The 27,691-nt window shown below is 35.7% G+C and overlaps 1 protein-coding gene across 2 annotated transcripts in view; it reads right to left on the reverse strand.

The window, feature by feature from the left end:
- ENOX1 (ecto-NOX disulfide-thiol exchanger 1) overlaps positions 1–27,691 on the reverse strand; it is a 494,357-nt gene that overhangs the window by 272,658 nt on the left and 194,008 nt on the right. For both annotated transcript variants that reach the window (XM_045376966.3, XM_074021927.1), the window contains one exon: positions 5,707–5,850. The gene's annotated coding sequence lies outside the window, so the exon portion shown is untranslated. The remainder of the gene's footprint in view (positions 1–5,706; positions 5,851–27,691) is intronic.

A 27,691-nucleotide genomic window follows, 5' to 3' on the forward strand; every position in this document is an offset into this window, starting at 1 on the left:
TCCCTAAGCCTTTGGAGGAGAAATTCCCCAAAGTTTTTGGGGGAGAAATTCCCCAAAGGTCAATTGTTTCTATGTCCTCTCCTTTTAGTTTATAACTTTACTTGAACCCTTAGAGAAATCAGGAGAAACAGAAGTTGTCAAGTCATTTCCCCCATACTCTGCATGCATAAAGATGGAACTGGGTGTTGGCAACAGTAAGTAAGTGAGGCAGAAGGCAGAAATGTTGAGGGGGACAGCAGGAGGTGAGGCTAAGGATGTTGGGACTAAAGGAATAGAGAGAGGTTAGGCTGTAATCGAGGGCTCTTTGAGCTCCCCACAAACTGATCCTTGAATTTCTGAGGCAGTTTGTGGCCTAGAGCAGAGAGAGCTGAAACTACGGTGCCTGTTGAAAAGCAAGTGAAAGGAAAAACAACAACAACAACACACACACACACACACAAACTACCTTATGACTTACCTTTTCCCAGTCTTCTCGCAGATTTCAGATTTTCTGCCCCTTCTGTTCTCAATAACTGACCTGCCACCTTTGCGGTATCAGCCCCACTACTTCTCCTGAGGTCCAAGCCCAGCTGTTCCCTCCATCCCCACAGCTGTCCTCCCTCTGCCATTTTCCCATACTGAGTTCTAATATTATCTTCCCCTCATCTATGTCCCTATATCGAGAAAAATGATCTCCTTTAAACACCAAACCAGAATTTCCGATTCTTCAAAAGAGTCTATCCATCCATTTATGTATGTTAGTGTATTTCTAGGCAGCTAAAAAATAAATGTAAGCTCAGAGTAGAAGTACAATAGAGTGGAAAGAGAATGGTACCCAGAGTTAGAGAAAGGGGGCTACACCCAGTTCCATCTTTCTGCCAATTTTGGCACTGTCAGCTTGAAGTGAAGTGTGTGTAGTCTGGGCAGTTGCAGACCTCTACTGCTGGACAAGAGAAAGAAGGTTTGAAGCTGGTTATTACAATAACTGGGGTTGGAGGAGATGTTGGCCTTTGGTTTCTGAGAACCATGGTTACTAAACATTCTTTTTTTCTTTTTTTTTTTTTTGAGACAGAGTCGTTCTCTTGTCGTCCAGGCTGGAGTGCAATGGCGTCATCTTGGCTCACTGCAACCTCTACCTCCCGGGTTCAAGCGATTTTCCTGCTGTAGTCTCCTGAAGTAGCTGGGATTACAGGCACCCACCACCATGCTCAGCTAATTTTTTTGTATTTTTAGTTGAGACGGGATTTCACCATGTTGGCCAGGCTGGCCTTGAACTCCTGACCTCAGGTGATCCACCTGCCTTGGCCTCCCAAACTGTTGCAATTACAGGCGTTAGCCTCTGCGCCCAGCTGGTTACTAAACATTCTAACATGCATGGGACAATCTTGCATCGCAAAGAACTGTCCCACTTAAAATGCCAATACTGCCCTGATGAAGAAACATCAATAGATGATTTTTAACGTTCCTTCAACCTATTTGGCCTTCAAAACTTAAGTGAAATGTAGGGAACTTAAGAGACTCAGGAAAGAACTGTGAGGATAATTAAAATGTTGGATTATTCAAATTTATAGGAAAAGTTTTAAAAATGAGCTTATCTCTCCCAAAGAGAAAAAGGATGATTTAAGAATTGAGACTATGTTGATGATACAGGGGAAGTCTGACCAATAAATTTTCTTTTTCCATGGAAACATAAATAAATCAACATGCTATGGGGTCAGAAATTACATTGGCTTTCTTGAGAAAGACTTGAAATCACAGATGCAAGAGGGGACATTACAACTGATACCACAGAAATAAAAAGGATTATGAGAGACTACAAGGAACAATGATATGCCAACCAATTAGATAACCTAGATGAAACGGATACATTTTCAGAAACATACAACCTACAAGACTAAATAAAGAAAAAACAGAAAGCCTTAACAGACCCATAGCTAGCAAGGAGACTGAGTTAGTAGTTAGAAATCTTCCAACAAAGAAAAGTCCTCTATCAGATAGCTTCACCAGATAATTCTACCAAACATTTAAAGAAGAATTAATGCTAATCCTTCTCAAATTCTTCTAAAAAACTGAAAAGGATGGAACATTTCCTAACTCATTTTATGAGGCCAGCATAAGCCTGATACCAAAGTCAACTATGCCACAAGAAAACTACAGGCCAGTATCCCTGATGAATGTAAGTGCAAAAATTCTCAACAAAATACTAGTAATTTTTTGGCTGGCAACAAATACTAGCAAACCAAATTCAACAGCAGTATGCAGTACTCTCTCTATACTATATATATTATACATATATTATATATAATATAATATTTTATATTTTAATAATATAATTTTTTAATTTTTATATTTTATAATTATTTTATATTTTTATTTATATAATTATTTATTAATATTTATATAATTATTTATACAATTATTTTATAATTTATAATATATTTTAATATTTTATATAATTCTTAATATATTATATATTATACATAATATATCATATATTATATATCATACATAATATATATTATATTATATATTATATGATATAGTATACATATTATATATTATACATATACATTACATAATATATTATAATAGATATATTATGTATAATAGATACATAATATATAATACATTATACATATATTATACATATATCATATATAATATACATATATTATATATAATATATAACTTATATAATATATAATGTATATGCATATATAATGTATGTAATATATAATATATAATGTATATGTATAATATATAGAATTGATATGTATTATATTTAATTAATACATATTATATATAATTTATATAATTAATATATATTATAAAATAATATATAAATACATGTTATATATAAATATATATTATATAACATATTATATATAAAAATTAATATATATTATATATAGGTTTTCAGTCATGCAAGATGAAAACATTGTAATATATAAGGTTACAGTAGTGAGAATGGCATGGTACTGACATAAAGGCAGATACATGGACCAATGGAACAGGATAGAGAGTCCAGAAATCCGCCCATATATAGAGGGTCAAATTATATTCAACAAGGGTTCCAAGACTCCACAAAAGTGTAAGAACTTATTCTTCAATAAATTGTGTTGGGAAAACTGTATATCCACACGCCACAGAAAAAAACTGGATCCTTATTTTATACCATACAACAAAATCAACCCAAAATGAATTAAAGAATTAAATATAAGATTTGAAACTACACAACTACTAGAAGAAAACCCAGGGAAAAAGCTCCATAATATTTGGTCTTGGCTGTGATTTCTTAGACATCACAAGAAAAGAACAGGTAACAAAACAAACATAGACAAGTAGAATTATATGAAATTAAAGGCTTCTATGCAGCAAAGGAAGCAATCAGTAGAGTGAAAAGGCAACTAACAGAATGGGAAAAAATTTGCAAACCATATATCTCATAAGGGGTTAATATATTAAATATATAACAAACTCCTACAACTCAACTGCAAAATATCCAAATAATGTAATTTTAAAAAGGGCAAAGGACTTGAATAGACATTTCTCCCAAGAAGATATACAAATGGTCAACAGATACATGAAATGATACTCAAAATCACTAATTATCAGGGAAATGCAAATCAAAACCAAAATGAAATGTCACCTCTTAAGATGGTTATTACTTAAAAAAAATAGACAAGTGTTAGTAAAGTCGTGGAGAAACTGGAACTGGAGAAACTGGAACCCTTGTACACAGAGGGTAAGAATGCAAAATGGTACTTCTGCTATGCAGTATGAAGATTCCTCTACAAATTAAAAATAGAACTACCATATGATCTAGCAATTTCACCTCTGGGTACACATCAAAAAAACTGAAAACAGGATCTTGTAGAGATATTTGCACACTCATGTTCACTGTAGCATTATTTGCAATAGCTAAGATGTGGAAACAACGTAAATGCCCACTGACAAATGAATGAGTAAACACGGTCTATATGTAGAACAGAAGATTATTAAGCCTAACAAGGAAAATCCTGTCATATGTGACAACATGGACAAACGAAGGTCATTATGCTAAGTGAAACAAGCCGGTCACCGAAGGAAAAATACTGCATGATTTCATTCATATGAAGTACCTAAAGTAGTCAAACTCATAGAATAAGGTAAAATTATAGTTGCCAGAGCTGAAGGGAGGAGAAACAGGGAGTTGTTTTACAACAGGTATGGCATTTTAGTCATGCAAGTTGAAAAAATTGTAAGGATTTGCTGTACAACATGGAGAGAGTTAGCAACACTAAAGTATGCACTTAAAAACTGGTTAAAGGGTAGGTTTCATGTTGTGTATGTGTGTGTGTGTGTGTGTGTGTGTGTTTTAATCACAATAAATTAAAAAAAAAAAAAACTAAGAGAAAAAGGAAATTGGATCCCTGGGTATGAAGGTTTGAAAACAAATGGATTTTTATTGGTTTCAGACAGTTCACGCAGAATCTTGCTTGTAGACTAGGTAGGAGCATTTAGGTAACTTCTCACGTCGTGCCCAGCACTTCTGTTTCTATGGATACAGTTATTAGGTTCCAACACACTGTGATATCCTACTGAATTGCCAGGCTAGAAAGCTGAGGATGGAGGCACAACTTCCCATCTACCCCATACCCTAGTAAATACCCCCTGCCTCACTGTTCAATGGGGGTTAATCATGAGGCCCAACAACGAAGGGTACAGTGGGAAAACTGGAGTCTAGCCCAGCACTACAGTAAAATCTACTTTGATTCTTAGTAGAAATAAAAGAAAGAAAAAAAGTAGAACCACAGTAAAGGGCTACTAAGGGAGAAAGCATTTGTCACCGTGGACAGAATAAAAGTACCACCAAATGAAATAAATGCCTATGGGAAAAGATGTGTCATGCTAGAAAGTACTGTGCTCCTTCTCCTTTGCTCTTCATTTAGTTTTTATCCATGCAATGTACCAAGCCTTATCCTATATCCTGTTTCTTTTCCCAGCTTTGAAAGATGCATGGACTGAATTTAGCCCTTGGTTAGGTCTTTGTCAGAAAGTGCCTTCAAAATAAAAGTGTTTTACTTGGTACTATCTCAACAGCAAACATGTATTTCCAAAATGAAATGCTTGCTCTGCTAGCAAGCTTTTTCCTTGAGTAAGCAACAATACTGTTAGTAATATTTCAAACTGTTAATACACATACACACACACATACAAAATGCCAAGCAAGTCCTGTTCTATCATTTATAAATCATACGGTGAATATCCTCTGGTAGAACTAAATGAAAACATTCAGGGCACTGAGTTTTATAATTTGAAAAATGATAATACTAGTTGATATTGACAAATTCAGTTTTGATTTTCAATGTTTCAAAATATAATTTATCCACAAGGTCTTAAACAATTGAAAGTACTTAACTAAATCTGATATATGTAGATGCTTGGCATAAATTTATTGAATCTATTCAGCTAGAATTTATAAACACAAAAATAAAATTTGTTTTAAGCCAACGTGGGGTGTATTTTATTTCTAATATCCTTGTTGCATTCCACAGAGTATACACAAATAAGTATGACAAGATATTTATTTTCATTTATATCTGACTTTCAATGAAATTAAGAAATGAAAATGTTTAAAATCTACTCCCAGAGTTCTAACTGAAATAGAGTATAAATATTTTCCATTAAAAAATATCCCTCAAAATTAATATCTTCAGTAAGAAAAATGAAAAAATTAACACAAACCTTAAAACTGCCAGCAGTTCAGAAGATAAATGTGTTCTTTGGGGACTTGATTGAAACCATGTATTCATAAAAGTCTTTTAAATGGATGCTCTTCACAAAGGAACTCCCATGGAAGACAGCGTGGTTCTGACATACCAGAGGCTTCTGGAAGCAAAGAAAAGCACACGGTTAGGAAATGTCTAAAGTACCATTACTGTCTGTAATGGTATTATTATCACTTGTATGTATTATCAGCATGATGTTATTAATGTCTATCAATTTTGTACCCTAAATCATCTTATTCATCAATGGCAGAGTGGGACAGTAACCTTTCAATATTGTATTTAGAAATTTCTAAAGGTCAGGAGTATTTATAACTAAGCAAACTTCTGCTTTTCCTCTTATCTAGGCTGGGATTGAATAACTGTGGGCAGGGTATGAGCACAAGAGCGGTGACGGTATTTACTGAGTGCCTACCAGATATAAGGCAGTGTGCAAGTGGCTTTTAAATCTGGGATCTTTAATATAAAAACACTGTGATTGAAAAGTATTGGCTCCATTTTACAGATGAGAAAACTCAATGCACAGATTGCTGACCTCAGGCTTAGAACTTGTAACCATCAAAGTTCAAAGGCCTCAGGTCAGGTACTTTCCCTCATCTCACTCTGTAGCCTTGGTGATTTAGAAAAATATTTCCCAAACAGAACTGACAAGAGAACAGATAATGCTTCAACATACTAAATTAATTCAAATATTACTAATTAATTAAGAACTTGTCTTGCCTAATTTGCTTTAGTTTTATATTAAATATTGTCTTATTGAGTCAGGCCCACATAAATACAAATGCCCAGCTTTAAGCAGTATATGTTATTCTTCCAACTTTTCTTCCTTAGGCAAAGAGAGAGAACTTGCTGGAAACTGAGAAGCTCCTTTGTGTTTGATGTGGGATTATGTGCAGCATTACATCAAGGCTGGCACTGCAAACTTCTCATTTTCCTCTGGCCCCTCCATGTGACCCACAGTTCCTCCACTGTCCTGATGAATGAGAACACTTGGTTTTCCTGATTGCATCAGGAACTGAGCCCACATCCTCTGTGGCTATCACTGAGTGATATTACTGTATCTCGTTGTGGCTACATCCACCTTAATGGCTGAGGGTGACAAAGCAAGGGCTCTAGTTGGGTTTCCATTCTCGTTTTTAGTCAACTATCTCTATGTTTGTTTCTGATGGTTCCAGTGCCAACACAGAGACCCCCCCAACTTACCCACCACCAGCTGTCCCAGTACCCACTCTCACACTGTGTTGCGGGGTTACTGCTCACCAAATAAATGCTTCAACACACCCCTTGAAATGATAGCTTTGGATGCCATAGACTTTGTCCTGAACCTTTTAGCTCACGGCCCCATCGCATGACCAAAAGTCCCTTAGATGAGACTAGAAAATGATGGAGCCAGGAAGGTCATGCATAACTTTTGAAATTTTTAGTTTATTGGATTTTTGGCCACAAAAGCTTCAGTCATGAATAAAGAAACAAGGGAAAATGATTGATGGTATTTTCAAGTTCTACAGAACCAGAGCCTAGGATTATTACGCAAGGAAAAAGGAAAAAGAACAAAGGAAAACAGAGCTAGTTTATCTTTGCATGAAAGAAGAAAGGTGAGCTTGAGAAAGAATGAGGAAAAAAGACTTGAACCAATGGATCTAAACTAAGTGACATGAATGTGAAATGAACAGCAACTCTTCTTAAAACCTCATACACTAGCATTGTTTACTTCATACCACTCAAAAACAAACTATCAGGCCGGGCACAGTGGCCCACGCCTGTAATCCCAGCACTTTGGGAGGCCAAGGCAGGCAGATCACTTGAGTCCAGAAGTTCGAGACTGACCTGGCCAAGGTGGTGAAACCCTGTCTCTACAAAAAATACAAAAATTGGCCAGGCACGGTGGCTCATGCCTGTAATCCCAGCATTTTGGGAGACCGAGGTGGGTGGATCATGAGGTCAGGAGATGGAGACCATCCTGGCTAACACTGTGAAAGCCCATCTCTACTAAAAACACAAAAAATTAGCCAGGTGTGGTGGCAGGCGCCTGTAGTCCCAGCTGCTTGGGAGGCTGAGGCAGGAGAATGGCATGAACCTGGGAGGCAGAGCTTGCAGCGAGCTAAGATCACACCATTGCACTCCAGCCTGGGTGATAGAGCAAGACCCCATCTCAAAAACAAAAACAAAAACAAAACCAAAAAACAAAAATTAGCCGGGTGTGGTGGTGCACACCTATTAATCCCAGCTATTCAGGAGGCTGAGGTATGAGAATCACTTGAACCCAGGAGATGGAGGTTGTAGTGAGCCAAGATTGCACCACTGCACTCGGACCTGGGTGAGTAAGTGAGACTCTGTTTCAAAAAAAAAAAAAAAAAAAAAAGTTAGGAAATAGTAGTAGTATTGTTGTATAGCAGATCATGGGTGTTATCGGTGATGGAAAATGTGTTCTGAAGCTCAGAGGAATTGGAGATCCTCTCTGTTGGGGATGAATGGAATCAAGAAGGCTTCAGTGACGAAGATAGCATTTAAGATCAACTATAAGTAAACACACAGACATGATTAGGCATTTATAGAAATTTTATTACAATTGAAAAGCCAGAATATTATATACTTTAGAAAAAAATAGGTTCATGAAATTACACATTATTTTCCAGGATTTGGTATGAAAATAGATACCTAACCTGACAACACAGCCAGGTAATAGTACAAAGAAAATCAATGTACTGCTACCAAGAGAGGCACACGATCCCATGGGGTCCTGTTCTATTCAACTGTAATCCAAAATGACACCATGGCTTTTAATGGAGCTTGGCAAGCTCTAGACATGCCAATTTTAAACTTAGCCTCAAATTTAAATCATAGGGCTTGAGACTCAAATCTCCAATGTGACCTTTCCTGTGTATTGTTCAAGAAAACAGGTCTGTCACTGTGGACAGAAACCACATGCCCTTTTACTCTGGAAAGTATAATGAAAAGATCTACTGTACTTTTACAAGCACAGAGCCACAAAATGATGGTGGCTGTAATTCCCTAGAAGCAATAAAAGCAAAGACTGTTTGATTTGTAACATTCATTTAGAAATGTCTTATTGCATTAATGAACATTCTTATTTCCCCCATATTTGGGACTTTAATTCAAAAAAAGCTTGGCAGGAATCTCATCATTTATAAATTTAACATATAGTTCCTCTGAATACAGTCATTTTGCAAGGGTTCACTGAGCCACACTACTTCGTCCTTGCCAGACCCATACAATATTGTACTGAACAGAGGAGCTAAAAGCCCACAGTCGCTTGAATTCCCCTATACCCTCCCTATTTCCTAGCCGTGGAAGGTCTAATCAAGGAGAGTTCTAGGGTTGAAATGTGCTCAGGTTTGCCAATGTGATAGTATGACGAGGTACAGCCTTTAAGAGATGATTAGACCACGAGGACTCCTCCCTCATAAAGGTGATCAAGGCCCTTATAAAAGAGGCTTCACACAGCATTCAGGTAGCTGACCCGTCTGTCTTCCACCACGTGCAAACACAGCAATACTCCCCACTCCAGAGAAACCATCTTGGAAGTGGAGAGAAGCCGGCACCACAGACAACGGAATCTTCTGGTGCCTTAATCTTGAACTTTCTAGCCTCCAGGACTGTGAGAAAATAAAGGTGTATTCTTTATAAATTACCTAATCAATGGTATTTGTTATAGGAACAACAAACAAAGGCAGAAATTGGTACCAGAGGAATAGGATGATGCTGTAATAAATACCTAAAAATGTAGAAACAGCTTTGGAATCGGGTAATGGGTAGAAGCCGGAATGGTAATGGGTAAATGCTGGAAAAAGCCGTACTGTCACAAACAGAACATTAAGGGCAATTCTGGTGAGGGCTAAGCAGCAGCAGAAGACTAGGGAAAGCCTGACTTTCTTATGGATTACTTAAGTGGTTGTGAACAGAACGTTAGTATAACTATGAACAGTACAGATTATTCTGTTGAGATCTCAGATGGACATAAGGAACAGGGTACTGGAAGTTGGAGGAAGGGCCGTCCTTGTTATAAAATGGCAAAGAATTATGCTGAATTTATAATACATTTTATAATCCTGTCCTAGGACTCTGTGAAATGCACAACTTAAGAGCAATTAACTAGAATATTTGGTGGAGTAAATTCCGAATTTTCCATTATCTCAAATTGTGAGCATTTGGGAAATTTTCAGCTTGGACATGTGGAGAATAAAAAATAAGTGTATTTAGAAGAGAAAACCAAGGGCATGACCAAGTGACTGTTTGGTAAGGAGATTAATAGGGCTAGAAGAAAGCCAGGTGCTATTCATCAAGACAATGGACCAATGACCTTAAACACATTTTGAAGATCTTTGAGGCTGCCCCTCCCATCACGGGCCCAGAGTGCTAGGGCTTTGAGGGCAGAATGGTTTTGAGGAAGGGACCCAGGGTGCCTGGGAGATCTGGGGACTCACTGCCCAGGGCAAGCTCAAGTCTCTACTCCCCACATTCTGGTACAGCATTCCTCAGCCTCCCCAGCTGTGGCTTGAGTGGACCCAGCTGCAGCTGTAAACCTTGGCAGCCTCCATATGGTCGTAATTCTGAGGCTTACAGAGTGCAAGAGCCATGAGGCACAGCTACTTCCGCCTAGATGTCAAAGGATGTCTCAGGAAGCCTTGGGACCTAGGCAGGAACTTGCTTGCCACAAAGGTGGGGCCATGGCAGAGACCCTTCACTAGTGCAATGATTAGTGGAACTGTGGGGTCAGAGCCACTGCAGAGAGGCCTCAGTAGGGCAATTGTTAGTGCAGCCATGGGGGCAGGTTCACTCATAAAATCCCATTATTGTAGAGCCACAGCATGCATCTCCAGTCTGAGAGAGCTACAAGGGCTGAACTCCAACCGGTGAGAGCTTCTTCATGGGCTATGCTCAACAATGTTGTCATAGAAGGGTCTCCTGGAGCCTTGGAGACCCAACCCACCCCACTGTGTCTTGAAGGGAAGACACGAAGTAAAAGATTACTTTCAAGTCTTAAGATGTAATGTTTGCCTTGTTGGGTTTTAGACTTACTTGGGACCTGTTACCCCTTTCTTCTTTGCTATTTCTCCCTTTTGGAATGGAAATGTCTATCCTATGTCTGTCCCATCATTGTATCTTACTTTATTTTTGAGACAGAATCTTGCTCTGTTGCCCAGGCTGGAATGCAGTGTCAGGATGTCGGCTCACAGCAACCTCCACCTCCTGGGTTTAAGCGTTTCTCCTGCCTCAGCCTCCTGAGTAGCCTCCTGAGTAGACAGGTGCTTGCCCCCATACCTGGCTAAAGTTTTTGTGTTTTGGGTAGAGACAGGGTTTCATCATGTTGGCCAGGCTGGTCTCGAACTCCAGGCCTCAAAGTGATCCACCTGCCTCGGCCTCCCAAAGTGCTGGGATTACAGGCATAATCCATTGCGCCCAGTCCCACCATTGTATTAATATTTTAGAAGCGCACAACTTGTTTAACTTCACAGGTTCATAGCAGGAGAGCAATTTGCCTTGAGATAAATTGTGCCTTGAGTCTCACCCATATAGGATTTAGATGCGACTCTGGTTTTTAGACTTTGAGTTGATCCTAGAACAAGTTTAGACTGGGCTACTGGGATGGAATCAATGTATTTTGGATGTGAGAGGACATAAATTTGGGAGAGGGGCCAGGGTGGAATACTATGGTTAAAATGTAGCCCCTTCAAAATTCAAGTGTTGCCAACGTGATAGTATTAAGAAATTGGGCTTTTGAGAGGTGATTAGGCCATGGGGACTCCTCCCAGGTAAATGAGATTAAAGCCCTTATTAAAAAATGTTTCACACAGCATTTGGATAATTGCTCTTCTGCCTTCTGCCATGTGAGGAAAAAGGGTTCCTCCCCTCCAGAATAACCATCTTGGAAGAGAGCTTCCCTTTCCAGAAAACTGAACCTGCCAGTGCATTCATCTTTAACTTTTCAGCCTCCAGACCTGTGAACAAACAAATTTTTATGCTTTATAAATTACCCCATCTATTGTATTTTGGTATAGCAGCACCAATAGACTAAGAGAGTGAGCCTGTAATAAATACAGAGTATCCTTCTTTATTCCTTTCACTGAAAACCTGTCAACACTATTTTCCATTCATTCCAACTCATGACATCACAATTTATGCACTACCATTGTGTCAGTTCATTCTTAGATTGCTATAAAGAAATACCTGAGGCTGGGTAATTCATAATGTAAAATTTATTTTGGCTTATGGTTCTGCAGCCTATACAGGAAGCATGGTGCTGGTGTCTGCTCCTGGTGCAGCCTCAAGAAGCTTACTATCATGGTGGAAGGCAAAAGGGAGCAGGTTCATCACATGATGAGAACAGGGGCAGGAGAGAAAAGGGAGAGGTCCCAGACTCTTTTAAACAACCAGATCTTGCATGGACTTAGTGAGAATTCACCTATCACAAAGGGGATGGTGCTAAACCATTTATGAGGGATCCACCCCTCCGTGATCGCATCACGTCCTACCAGGCCCCACCTTCAGCATTAGGAATCACATTTCAATGTGAGATTTGGAGGGTACAAACATCCAAATCATATCAACCATAAACTTCTAGCTAGTATTTATTCTTGTAGTTCATCCTGAAAAGAGCCCAAAATGAGTCATCCTCAGGCTATAATGGAGATAAACATTTGAACTAAAGTGAATACGGCAGGGCACTGTGACTCACGCCTGTAATCCCAGCACTCTGGGAGGCTCAGGCAGGCAGATCACTTGAGGTCAGGAGTTCGAGACCAGCCTGGCCAACATGGTGAAACCCCATCTCTACTAAAAGTACAAAAATAGCCAGGTATGGTGATGTGCTCCTGTAGACCCAGCTACTCGAGAGGAGAAGGCAGGAGAATGGCTTGAACACGGGAGATGGAGGTTGCAGTGAGCTAACACCACTGCACTCCAGCCAGGGCAAAAGAGTGAGACTCCATCTCAAAAATAAATAAGATAAGTGAATGAATGCATAGATGAGATAATTCTTAAGATGTAACTCTAATTATATACATCCACTACTCAATAACTTACAAGGGATCCCTATTTTCCAAAGATCAGACCTAAGTTCTTCACCAGAAATATCTGCTCTCACCATCCTCTGTAATCTCAAAACAGACTACTTCTGGCCAAAACCCTTGGATCAAGTAGAAATAGTCTCCTCATTATGTTATATAGTGAATCTCAACTAGAGGTGCATCATAGGTGCATGGGGTGTCACCTATGACAAAAGTGACACATGACATCTCTCTTGCCCTCTTTCTCTGATCAGCTGCTACTTTGTGAACCACCCTGTGGAGAGGCCCATTTGGAAAGAAACTGAGGGATGTTTCTAAGACAACAGCCAGTAAGAAACTTGGGCCCTTTGTCTATTAGCCTATGAGAAACTAAATCCTACCAACAACCAATGAGCTTGGAAATATATTCTGTCCAAACTGAGCAGATGCTGCTCTAGTTGAGATGACTGCAGGCCTGGCCATGGCTTTGACTGAAGCCTTATGAGAGACCTGGAGCTGGAGGACCCAGCTAAGACATGCTTAGATTCCCAACTGTTGTTTAAGCAAAATGAAAATAGGGGCCAGGCCTGAAAATTCCTGAGCAAACAAAACCAGAGGCCTTAAAAATAGCCTTAATCTTGCTTAAATTGCCAACATAAGCAAAACTTAACTCGGGTCACTTCTGAGAAATGCTTACGTTAGAACTAAAACTTAACCCCAGTGCATTATAAGCAGCTAACGAACATAATTACGTTACTAAGGACTTTCCAAGAAGGTACCAAAGAAAAGTCCGTTTTGTAATTGCAAACCAGTCAAATAATTTTATTTTACCTTAGCATTTTCCCAATAAATACTTGCCTCATTCTGTCATTGAGACACTAAACCTCTTGCAATCTGGTGTTCTCCATCCATAAATTGTTTCTTACTCAACTCTTTAAAATTTTATGTCTTAAATTTTAATGCAGTGATAGTTAATTTTATGTTGTCAACTTGGCTAGGCCATGGTACCCAGATAGTTGCAAACACCAGTCTAGATGTTACTGTGAAGATGTTAAAATTAACATTTAATGAGTAGACACTGAGTAAAGCAGATTACTTTCCATAATGTGGGTAGGCCTTATCTAATCAGTTGAACTGCGTAAGGCAACACAGACTGAGGTCCCCAAGAAAGGGAATTCTGCCTCCAGACTGTCTTTGGATTTGAGCTGTAATATTAAGTCTTCCCTAGATCTCCAGCCTGCTGGCCTACCCTGTAGATTTTGGACTTGCCAGTGTCCATAACTACATCAGCTAATTCCTTAAAATATTTCAAAATTATCTCTCTCTCTTCCTCCTCCCCCTCCCTCTCCTGTTGGTTATGTTTCTTTGGAGAGCCTTGACCTTTGAGATAGAACTGATAGGATCTATATATAGAGAGATGTATAAAAAGGGATTTATTAGGGGAATTGGCTCACTTGATTATGGAGGCTGAGAAGTTCCATGACAGGCCAGCCATCTGCAAGCTGAACAAGAGAAGCTGATAGCAAGGCTCAGTTCAAGTCTGAAGGCCTTAGAACCAAGGAAGTAGTAACTCTCACACCAAGCCCAAAGGCCTAGGAGCCTAGGGGCATTCCTGGTGTAACTCCTGGAGTCCAATGACAAGAGTCTGGACTTCTGATATACAAGGACAGAAGGAAAAGGGAGTTCTGACTTCCAAAGAGCAAGTATTCACCATTCCCCTGCCTTCTTTTTCCATCTGGGACCCCAGCTGATTGGAGAGTACCCGCCCACGTTGAAGGCAGATCTTCCCCATTCAGTCCACTGACTCAAGTGCTAATCTCTTCTGGAAACACCTTCACAGATTCCCCTGGGGGCAGCCCTATCATTCTAATCAAATGCCAAAACAGTCCATCCAGGTTTCCCTTTCAGCAGGAGAAGGACAAGCTCAGTGCCTACTGAAGCACTGAGAATAATTAATACTTTACCAGCTATCTGGGTATCCCTTTGTTTTAGTCTATTCTCACGCTGCTATAAAGAACTGCTCGAGACTGGATAATTTAGAAAGGAAACAGGTTTAATTGACTCACAGTTCTGCATGGCTGGGGAGGAATCAGGAAACTTATAATCATGGCAGAAGGTGAAGGGGAAGCAAGGCATCTTTTTCACAAGGTGCAGGAGGGAAAATGAATGGAGAAATTACCAAATACTTATAAAACCATCAGATCTCATGAGAACTCACTATTGTAAGAACGGCATGGGAAAAACTGCCCTTATGATTCAATTTCCTCCATCTGGTCTCTCCCTTGACATGTGGGGATTATGGGGATTACAATTCAAGATGCGATTTTGGGTGGGGACACAGCCAAACCATATCACCCTTAGACCAGTCACACTGACACCCAATCAACCATCACAGTAATCACAATTAACTAATATGAAGACCCACAGATACTGTGAGACTAATATGACAGCCCTCCCATCACACTTATCACATTGAATTATAATTTTTGGATTCTTCTCTAATATGGTAAGCTTCATGTTCTGTCAAGGCAGAGACCACGTACATTATGTTTGCAAACAAATCTTGTACTGTGTCCAGCACAGTGCACTACATTCTTATTAAACAAATGAGTAAAAAATAAAGCTTCACCAGCAGTGTCTTCATATAACCTAAGAAAATGATGGAACAGTCCCCCAACTAACTTATTGTTTACAATGTATTTGTACCTTTATTGAAGGTACCTTTAACAAATATTGTAAGAAGGCACATATATTCATTTTTTCACAATAATAAACAAAATAGTAGAGATGAGACAAATCATGACACATGGTGAGTGACACACAGAGTGGAGTTTTATGGAGTTGGAGAATAAGATGAGTGTGAAATTGAGAATAACAAATTTGAAATTTTGTAGGCTGGTTTAGAGCTATCAGAAGTATCAGATTTGTATCAGATTTCAATTAAAAGTGTTTTTGAAGATGAATGTGGCATCAAAGTTTAGAATAAGAAAAAAGGCTACTACTATTTGAATAGGTCAATTAGATAGTGGTGGAAATATAAAGGTAGGGTTGGATGGAAGAAAAATGCAGAGAAAAAATTCCATCAATTAGATGAAATGGATAATGAGAAAAAAAGATGTAGTCAAAGATTATAGGAATATTTTGAGCCTAGGTGTGGGGGAGATTGTAAGAACACTGACAGAATGCGGGGAGATTCAAGAGGGGAGAGGGTATATGTCTGCATGCTTAGGGAATGTAAAATGATAGTGACTTTACTTTGAGATATGCCAAGTTTGAGAAATGCCACATTCCTTCCTATGTTTTATGAATACAGAAAATCTAAGTTTGATAAATCTTTCACTAAAGATCAGTAGAGACTATCAAAGACTATCTTTAATTTATTGTTCAGTGAGTATAATATATGGTAAAATGCACTGATTTTAGGTGTACAGTTCACCAAGCTTTGATAAATGTACCTTCCCAAGTAACCTACACACAAGTCAAGATACAAAACATTTCCATCACCCCAGAAAGTTTCCTTCTAGTCAAGCCCCACTCAAATGTGAAATTCCAATGTCTATCACCATAAATGCCTTTGCCTATACTTGAACTTCGTATATAATCATACAGTATACCATATAGTATATGTTCTTTTATGCCTGGTTCCTTTTGTTCAATGTAATGATTACAATTCTTGTTAAATCTTCCAGTAGTTAATTCATAAGCATTCCATTGTATAAATGACTAGTAACCTACTACATATAATATTACATTATATGAATTTACCATAACTTATTCATTCTCCTGTCTATGGTCATTTGGCTTGATCCAGTATTTGGCTATTAATAAACAAAGCTATTATGAACATTCTTATCAAGGCTTTATGTTCTTATACAAAGCCATATATCCTTTCATTCTTAAGTAAATAGGTGTGAGGTTGCCAGGGCATAGTTAAGATACATGTTTAAGTTTATTAAAGACCCACTATTTTTCAAAAATTGTTGTAATATGTTATACCCTAAGGAGCACAGTACAAGAATTTCAGTATTTCCACGTCCTCACCAATGTTTAGTGAGCTCAGTCCTTTTATTTTTAGCTTTTTCTAGTGGATGTGAAGTGGTACTTAAATTTGCCTTTCCCTTATGGCTAATGGTATCATTATTATGCCTTCAAATGTTTATTAAACATTCTTATCTTCTTTTGTGAAGGTTCGTTTAAGTAATTTGCCAATTGGAAGAAATACTTTCTTTGTATTTCTTGAGTTGTAAAGATTTGTTATATATTCTATATTCAATTCCTTTTTTATACATATGTATTGCAAACTATTAATATTTTCCCTCTCTGTGGCTTACCTATTAAAAAAATTCGTATAGGGCATCTTTAATGTTTGTGGAGTACAGTTTACTGATTTTTTTCTATAATGTGAGTGCTTTTAGTATCCTAAGAAATAGTTATCATCTTTTGACTTTTTCTAGAAATCTTACAAAGTTTACTTTCATGTAAAGATCTAATTCAAAGTATATACTTTGAATCAATTTTTGTGTATGTCCTGAAGAAGGTATTAAGGTTCATTTTGTTTCAATACAGTTAAAGAATTGCTCTAGCAATTGACTCTCTCTCTCTCTCTCTCTCTCTCTTTTTCAAGAGACAGGATCTTACTCTGGTTGCCCAGGCTAGAGTGCTGTGGAATGATCATAGCTCACTGTAACCTAGTACCCCTGAGCTCAAGCAATCCTGCCTCAGCCTCCCAAGTAGCTGGAATTACAGATGTGCACCACCATGCTCAGCTACTTTGACTATTTATTTAGAGATAGGGTCTCACTATGTTGCCCAGGCTGGTCTCAGACTCCTGGGCTCAAGCAATTCTCCCACCTCGGCCTCCCACAGTGTTGGGATTATAGGTGTGAGTCACCACACCCAGTCTCCATTTCTTAATGAGCCTTTCTCCTATATGTAACAAAATTGCTTTATTATTAAATCAATATACTGTATAAGTCTGTGTCTATTTCATGACAACATATTCTGTTCCATTGATCTATTTGTCTATCCTTGTCTAATACCATATTTTCTTATCAATGCTTTTGTAGAAGTCTTGAAATCAGAAAGCTAGTCCCCCAGCACTGTCATTCTTTTTCCAAAATAATTTGACACTAATAAGTCCTTCTAATTCTGTATAAATTTTAGAACCAATTTATCAATTTCCACCGAAAAAAAACAAACTTTTGGAACTGTGTTAAACATAAACATATTTTGAAGAAAAAAATCTTAATAGTCTTCCATTTGCAATTTCATTTACCAAATATTTCTTACTGTATAGAAATAGCATTGATCCTTTACATTTATCTTGTATCCTGAAACCTTGTAAATTCAAGAAATTTTTGCTAAGTTCAAATAGATCTTTTTTAGATTCCTTAGGATTTTCTATACAATTTTTAAAGTAAATTTTTGACTTGCTGTCTCCAAGTATTTTTGTTATTCTTTTACTATCTATATACTTTTTTTTTCTTTTACTGGCCCGACTGCATTGGTTAGGACCCCCTAAAATGTTGAACTGGTGAGAGAAAACACCCATATCTCTTTTCCTGATTTGGAGGGAAGGTATTCATTGTTAACATCATTAGTTGAAGGTTTTTCATAGATTCCCTTTAACAGATTAAGAAAGATACATTTTATTCCTAGTTTGATTGAGTTTTTATCATGATTAGAGGTTGAATTTTATAAAATGCTGTCTCTGTAACTAGTAAGATAACGTTTTTTTTTCTGTTGTGGATTGATTTTGAATATTAAAGAATGCATACATACTTGAAATTCATTTTTGTCAGGATGTATTATTGTATGTTAATACATAATAACACATCACTGCAGTGATTATGTGTTATTTCCTAATTGTAGGTTAAACATTTTTGTGTCTATGATCATAAATAATATCAATGTGTGATTTTTTTTAAATAATGTCTTTATCAGGACTTGGTATTAGAGTTATGAAGCTCTCAAACAATGACTAGAAGTGTTCTCCCCACCTCTATTTCCTGCCTTTGTTTAAGACTGGTATTTCTTCTTAAATGTGTGAAGGAATTCATTAGTGAAAGCATCTGAATCTGGAGTGTTCTTTGTGGGAAGGCTCTGAATTATAAATTCAATTTAGTTAACAAATACAGAGCTATTCCCATTTTCTGTTTCTTCTAATATAAGATTTAGTAAATTTTATCTTATAAAAACTTGTCCATTTCATCTAAGATGATTTTGTTTCTTATGGCTTCTCATAGCCTATAGTAATACTTCCTTCACTTGACTAAACCATATATATTTCCCTGGACCTCCTTTCTTGGTATATTAAACTCGGTGGTACTTTTTCCTCTTCTGAGAGCTTCTCCAGCCCTTACTGACATAATTTTTGCACTGCCATGTGTTTTGAATCATCTTTATTCATTTGTTTTACCTTTGAAAAATAGATTATAGTGTACTCAAAGGCGGAAATATCTTTAACTTTCATTGTTCTCCATGGAATTTAGCATAGTCTGTTAACATTTAATATGTGTTTCTGAGATTACTGATATGTTCACTGTTGGTTAGCTTGATATCTATTACAGATGTGCTTGGGGCATCTTATAGTAACACGAAACATGAAAATGTTAAAAAAAAATGATAATAATAACTAGAACTGGACACATCAAAGTAACAGGAGCCAACCTTAAAGAGCTCCCAATGGCCAAAACTGCAACAATTTGAGAAACAATAAATAATAATACTGGACTATATACCTCAAAGAATAAAATAATTATCCATGAGTCCATAATATTGTCAATAGTCAACTGAATGACTGAATCAATAAATGGGTGAGAAAAGTATATTTCTTGCAGAATTCTAAATTAAAAATAAAGATGGAATGAAAGAAAAAATAATTAGAACATCTAGTTAGACCTGCTACAGGCAAAACTCAGTGATGAATACAAAAAATGAGTGGCCAAAAGTCACTCATTTAACAAGGAGTAGGACAGTTAAAATGACTCAAAGTAGTATCCCTAACATATTAATTACTATGGTGACTTTTTAACATAGTCTACAATTCTTTCATATTCTTCCATCAGGAGATGGAATTTAATTTTTTTCCCCTTGACTGGATGATAGAATTAGTGACTTGCTTGAAACCAATATGGAAGAGGAAAGTAGTAATTGTGGAGAAACCTGGCAAGCACCACCTTAATCATATAATCAAGGTTCACACATCACCATTTAAAGTCATATTGAAGTCATGTACCTTTGATATTATGATAAATGTACTTTCCCACTGTGGTATTTTTCCCTAATATCCCTAATGCTCTTCTAACTGCAAAAACATATTAGGGAAATAATGAGTATTCCATGAAATATCAACCATTACTCTTAAACATTGTCAAGGTCATGCAAATCAAGGAAAATCTAAAACCGTCACAGATTAGTAGATACTACAGAAATATGATCTCTGTGGTATCCTAGACTGGATCCTGGGACAAAAGGGGGACACAGTTGAAAAACTAGTTAAAAAAAGAGTAAAGTATAGATTATAGTTAATTGTATTGTATAAATATTAATTTCTTAGTTTGATAAATACACTATGTTTAGGGACAAGCAAGAGTAATTCAGAAACATCTTTGGTAACAGCTATAACCACTACTTCCAAAAAAGACACAGGTTGCCCATAGAAAAATAAATAATAAAGGTCAATATCCACAATACAAAGACCCTGGACACAAATCCACTTACCCACAGACCCTGACACCTGACCCACCCATGGACCTCATCAACAGCGTCACCTGCAGACCTTGTCAAATGTCCTGCCCAGAATCTCTTTCCAGGATTACTTGTGAAAGGCTTTCCCTGCCAAAGCCAGTCTATAAAGATGGAGAGAGTTGACTGCTTCTTCAGCTGCACACACACCAACACAAAGATACAAGGATCACAAAGAATCAGGAAAATGACACCACCAAAAAGACAAACTAAAGCTCCAGTAACCAACCCTAAAGAAATGGAGATCTATAACTGCCAGACAAAGAATTCAAACAATTATCTTAAAGAAGCTCAGTGAGCTACAAGAGAACAAATCAGGAAAATAAATGAACAAAATTAGAAGTTCAACAAAGAGATAGAAACCATAAAAAAGAACCAAATAGAAATTCTGGAGCTGCAGTTATTATGACTGAAGTAAAAAACAGTTTCAACAGCAGATTCAATTAAGCAGAAGAAAGAATAAACTCAAGGACATGCCATTTTGAATTACTAGAGAAGAAAGAAAAGTGTGAGGAAATCCCACTAGACTTAAGAGCAAGCAGACTAATCAGGAAGCAAACTAATATATGGATTAGCAAGTGACATCAGCAAGCAAACTAATATATGCATTAGGGGACATTCAGAAGAAGAAGAGAAAAAGGAACAGAAAGATTATTTAAAGAAATAATGGCTGAACTTTTTAAAACCTGAAGATGAAAATGGACATTCAAATTCATAAGAGAACTCAAATAGGTGGAACCTAAAGAGTTCTAGGAGAAATTAATCTTAAATTGTCAAACATCAAAGACAAACTTGAAAGCGAGAGAAAAATGACTCATCACATATATAAATCTCCATACAACTATTAGCAGATTTTTCAGCAGAAATGTTGCAGGCAAGATGAGAGCGGGATGTTATATTCGAAGTGCTGAAAGAGAAAAAAAGCTGCCATCCAGAAATACTATATCTGGTAAAAATGTCCTTTAAAAATGAATGAGAGACAAAGATATTCCAAGACAAATGAAAACTAAGGAAGTATGTCAACACTAAGTCCTCCTTATAAGAAGTGTGAAAGAGAGTTCTTCAAGTTGTAACAAAAGGATACTAAACAGCAACATGAAAGTATATGAAAATATAAATCTTGGCTGGTAAAGGTAAATACACAGACTAATACATAACAATGTATATTGTAATGGAGATGTACAAATTACTTATAATCCTAATATAAAGTAAAAAGATAAAAGTTTTAATAAGTATAACCAAAAATATTAATAATGCACAATATAAAAAGTAAATTATCACATCAATAACAGTGTGTAATAAACATGAAGTTTTTGTATGTTATCTAAGATATGCTATCTTAAAACAGACTATTATAAGAAGTTTTATGTACACCTCACGGTAATTACAAAAGTATAGTAGATACAAAAGATAGAATAAAAGCTTATTACTACAAAAGCTCACATAATAAAACAGCAAAAAGGAAGAGGAACAAAAGAACTATAAAACAGAAGACAACTAACAATATAACAATAGTATTTTACTTATCAATAATTTAAGTGGCTCAAACTTAATATATGTAAATATATTATAAATAATAAATAAACATAAAAATAAGATTCAACTGTGTTGTCTACAAGAGAAGTACTTTAAATTTAAGGACACATTGACTGAAAGTAAAAGAATGGAAAAAAATACTCCAAGCAAATAGTAACCAAAATAAAGCAGGGGTAGCTATTTTTATAATATACAAAACGCCTTTAAGTCAACTGTCACAAGAGACAAAGATCATTATATAGTGAAAAAAATAGTTCAACAGGAAGATAACAATAGTAGTAGACTTCAATAACTCACTTCAATATGGATTGATCATACAGAAAATTATTAAGGAAAACAGCAGTCCTGAATAACACTATGTACCAAATGGACCTAACAGAAATGTACAGAACATTCTACCCAGAAGAAGTAGAACAAACATTGTTCTCAAGTGCATATAGAACATTCTCTAGGATAGATCACATGCTTGGTCACAAAACAAATCTTTATTTTATAAAGATTAAAATCACACCAAGTATCTTTCTGATCACAATGAAATCAAACAAGATATCAATAACAAAAAAAGAGAAAATTCACAAATACATGGAAATTTGAAAACACACTTCTAAACAACTACTGGCTCACAAAAAGAAATGAAAAGGAAATTTACAAAATATCTTGAGAAAAATAAAAATAAAAAATATACTAAAACTTATTGGATGCATCAAAATAAATGAGGGAAGTTTATAAACAGCTACCTTAACAACAACAACAACAAAAACTAAAATGACTGACCTAATTGTAAGCTTTATAGAACTAGAAAAAGAATAAACCAGGCCAAAAGCTAACAGAAGAAAGAAAATATTAAACGTTAGAATAGAAATAAATAAACTAGAAAACAGAAAAACATTAGAAAATGATAAAACAAATAGTTGGTTTTTTTAAAAGATAAAATATACAAGTTCTTGCCCAGACTAAGAAAAAAAGATTCAAATAAGTCAAATAAAAGAGGGGCCATTACAACTGATGCCACAGAAATAAATAATATCATAATAAACTATTATATATAACAATACATACCAACACATTGGATAACCTAGGAGAAATGAATACATTCTTAGAAACACAGGACCTACCACACTGAATCATGAAGAAGTAGAAAGCCTAATCGGATCAAGGACAAATAAGGAGACCTAATCAGTAACCAAAAACCACCTACTAAGTAAAAGCCCAGTATCAGATGGTTCCACAGGTAAATTCTATCAAACATTTAAATAATTAATGCCAATATTCTTAAACTCTTTCAAAAACTAGAAGAGGAAACACTTTCAAACTCATTTTATGAGTCCCGGCACCCCAATACAAACCAAGACAAAGATTCCATGAGAAAAGAAAATAGACCAATATCTCTGTTGAACATTAATGTAAAAATCCTTAACAAAATAACAGCAAACCAAATTCAATAGCGCATTAAAAGGCTCATACACCAAGACCAAATGGGATTTATTCCTGGGATGCAAGGATGGCTCAACATATGAAAATCAATCAATGTGATACATCATATTAATAAAATAAAGGATAAAAATCACATGATAATATCAATAGATGCAGAAAAGCACTCTATAAAATTAAACATGCTTTCATAATAAAAACTTAACAAATTAGGTAAAGGAGGAACTTAACAAAATAAAGGCCTTACAGGAAAAGCCCATAAGTATCATCACACTCAGTGGTGAAAAACTGAAAGATCTTATTGAATCGGGAACAAGGAAGGATATCCACTCTTACCATTTATATTCAAATGAGTACTGAAATTATAGCCAGAGCAACTAGGCAATAAAAAGAAATAATTTTTTTTCTTTTTTTTTTTTTACTTTGTAAAGGAAATAATTGGAAAGAAAAAATAAAATCATCTGTTTGCTGACATGATTTTACATATAGAAAACTCTAAGAAGTCCATACACACAAAAAGTGTTATAACTAATAAATTTAATAAAGTTGCAGGTTATAAAAATCAACATATAAAAATTAGTTCTGTTTCTATACATAAACAATTAACTATCTGAAAAGGAAATTAAAACAATCTCACGTACAATAGCATCAAAAAGAACGAAGTACTCAGGAATAAACTTTACCAAGGAGGTTAAAGACTTGTATACAAAAACTGTAAAACACTGATGAAATAAATTAAATCACACACAAATAAATAAATAAAAATCCCATGTTCATGGAAAAACTTGGGATATCAAACAAAAATATTTTGATTTGAAGAATATCAAAATGTTCACACTATCCAAAGCAATCTACAGATTCAATGAAACCTCTATAAAAATCCCAGTGGCATTTTTTTTACAGAAACAAAAAATACAATCCTAAAATGTATATGAAACCATAAAGGACCCTGAATAGCCAAAGCAATTTTGATCAAAGGAAAATCTGGAAGTATCACATTACCTGACTTCAAAATATATTACAAAGCTATAGCAATCAAAACAGGATAACCTGGGATAAAAACAGGCATATATAACAATGGAGCAAAGTAGAGAATCCAGAAATAAACCCAGGCATCTAAGATCAAATGATCTGCAACAAGGGTGCCAAGACTAAACAAATGATGGTGGAAAAAGTGGATATCCACGTACAACAGAACAAAATTTTACCCTTACTCTTACACTGTACACAAAAACAACTCAAAATGGAATAAAGAGTTTAATGGAAGGCCTGAAACCATAAATTTTCTAGAAGAAAGCATAGAAGAAAAGCTCCCTAATGTTGATTTCAGCAATGATTTACTGGATATGATACCAAAGGACAGGCAACAAGAGCAAGCAATAGATACGTGATATCACATCAATCTAGAAAACTTCTACACCACAAAGGAAATAATAAAAAACATGAAAAGGTAACTTTCAAAATGGGAGAAAGCCTTTGCAAAATGGGGGAAAATAATTTATCTGATAAAGAGTTAATGTCAAAAATATATCAGGAATTCCTACAACTCAATAGCAAAAAAAATCCCATAAAAATGGGCAAAGAAACTGAGTAGACATTTCTCTGAAGACGACATACAGGTATATGAAAACATACTCAACAGTACCAATCATCAGGGAAATTCAAATCAAAACTAAAACGAGATATCACCTCACATCTGTTAGGCTATTATAAAAAATAAAAAGATAACAAATGTTGGTGAGAACACAGAGAAAGGAACCTTTATAAGCTGTTGGTGGGAATGTAAATTGGTACAACCACTGTGGAAAACTGTATGGGGATTCCTTAAAGAATCAGAACTACCAGTGGATAGCAGAAACCCCACTTCTGAGTATATATCCAAAGGAACTGAAGTCTGGGTCACAAAGGGATTTCTGCACTGTCATGCTCACTGAAGCATTATTCACAATAGGCAAGATTTAGAAACAACCTAAATACCTGTTTACAGATGGATAAATAAAGAAAATGTGGTATATACATACAATGGGATATTATTCAGCCTTGAAAAAGAAAATCCTGTCATTTGCAGCAACATGGATGAATCTGGAAGACATTATGCTCAGTATACTAAGCCAGGCACAGAAGGAAAAATGCTACATCATACTACTAATATGAAGAATCTAAAATAATCAAACTCATAAAAGTAGATAGAATGGTGGTTGCCAAGGGCTAGGGGAAGGGCAAAATGTGGAGGTATTAGTCAAAGGGTAAAAATGTTTAGTTATAAAAGACAAGTCCTAGGACTCTACTGTACAGTACAGTGCCTCTAGTTAATATTTTATAACACTTAAAATTTGCAGTGACATTATTTGCTAGATCTTATGTTAAATGTTCTTACTGCAAAATAATATGAAACTTTTGGAGGTGATTAATATGTTTATGGTACAGATTATGGTGATGGTTTCATGGTTATATACTTATCTCTAACTCACCAAGTTACATACATTAAATATGTAAAAGTTTTACATTATTCTTACCTCAAAGTGATTTCTCTTTAAAAAGATCAATATCCAAAGCCACTCTGATGTCAAAAGTCAGGTAGATAGTACTGACTCTTTTAGGAAATAAAAGAAACAGCTATCTTTTGGTGAGGTAATATCAAATTATTTTACATTTTAACTTTCAAGCAACTGTAAAGAGACATGAGATTTATACTTGTTCTAGATGCTTCCAGTTCAACATGGTAATCAGATCACATCAACTTATTCCATGCCTTCTCAGGTTCCCAAATAGCCATAAATCTACAAAGTCAAAGAAAATTGGAGAGGATGAGGAAATGCTAGAAAAATTCTACATGACAGAATTGAAGAGGACTGAGAAAGCTACAGCCTAAGTACATGTGAGAAGAAAGGATGATCAAAAGAAAGCAGAAACTTGAGAGAATTCTGTAGGGAAACAATCAGATTTCTAGACTATACCCTAAAAAGCAAGATATCAGGCTATAATCTCTGATACAAAGTTTGCAGTCAAATTTTCATTCTTAAATATAATTGTATAACACTTACTGACAGACATTTGAAGAAAGTTGGAAAGATAAAGAAATCTGCAATCAACAAACAAAAATAACCCTTGAGGAAATTTGAGAGTAACTGAGAGAATAGAACTTTTAAAACTCTAAAAACATAAACAAGATTTTATTAAATAATCAGACTATTATCAATTTTACAAAAATCAATATAAAGAAAATTGTGTTTAATAATTCTCCCAAAAAGCTTTTAAAAATTGAAAGAGAAATGAAAGAAGACAAAAGACAAAGGATATACAGAATCCAACCAGAAGACCTACTACTAAGAATGCCAAGAATTCCCAGTAAGGAAACCAATGAGAGGAATTAAAGAATTGAAAAGAAATTTCCACAACTGAAGGTCAGATGTTTTCAAAATTAAAGGGCTCATCAAGAGGCAAACATAATCAATGAAGAAAAGAATCATAACCAGATATGTTTTTGTAAGAGTTCCTATAAATAAGTTTCTAAAAATTGAGGAGGAAAAAATTAGTAACTTACAAAGGGACGGGAATCAAATTTCTTGTCAACAATACTGGATACTAAAAAATAGAGCAATGCCTCCAAATTTTCAATGGAAAATTGTTTTTAACTTATATATCTTAATCTAGCCAAATCTAGCCAAAATATTAATCAAGTCACTTTCAGATATACAAAGATTCAGAGCATTTACTTCCCACATGTCCTTTTTGGAAAAATTCTTGAGGATGTGCTTTAGCAGTAAATAAAATTAAAGTAAGAAAAGATATTAATCCAAGCAAGAGAAAGGCAAGATGCCTAGGTACCAGTTACCCCAACCTGGCACAGAGGGAGGTATGTAGGAAAAAGGGAATTTCTAAATATTTTATTCTATTTCCTGAGGTGAAAGTACCTAAGAATGCAATAAAGGCAGATTACACAAAGAAAAGTAAAAGCAATTAGAAACTCTAGGAAAAACAAAATGTTAAACAAAATAAAGCAATATAATCATAGTATAAAACTTAGATCAGTAGTATAACTACATATTCATACCTATATACTGATTTTTAACCATTAGAATCAACCTACAAATATTACAACTAGAGTTGTAATATATTTGAAAAACATTATATCAACTTCAGTAATTTAAAATTAAAAGCATATATGAGAGGAACTGAAAGGTATTAAAGGGAGGAGTTATAGAAAGAATGATTGTTATGGTC

Source organism: Macaca fascicularis, chromosome 17 (assembly GCF_037993035.2).
Source record: "Macaca fascicularis isolate 582-1 chromosome 17, T2T-MFA8v1.1".
In the NCBI taxonomy this organism is placed as follows: Eukaryota; Metazoa; Chordata; class Mammalia; order Primates; family Cercopithecidae; genus Macaca; species Macaca fascicularis.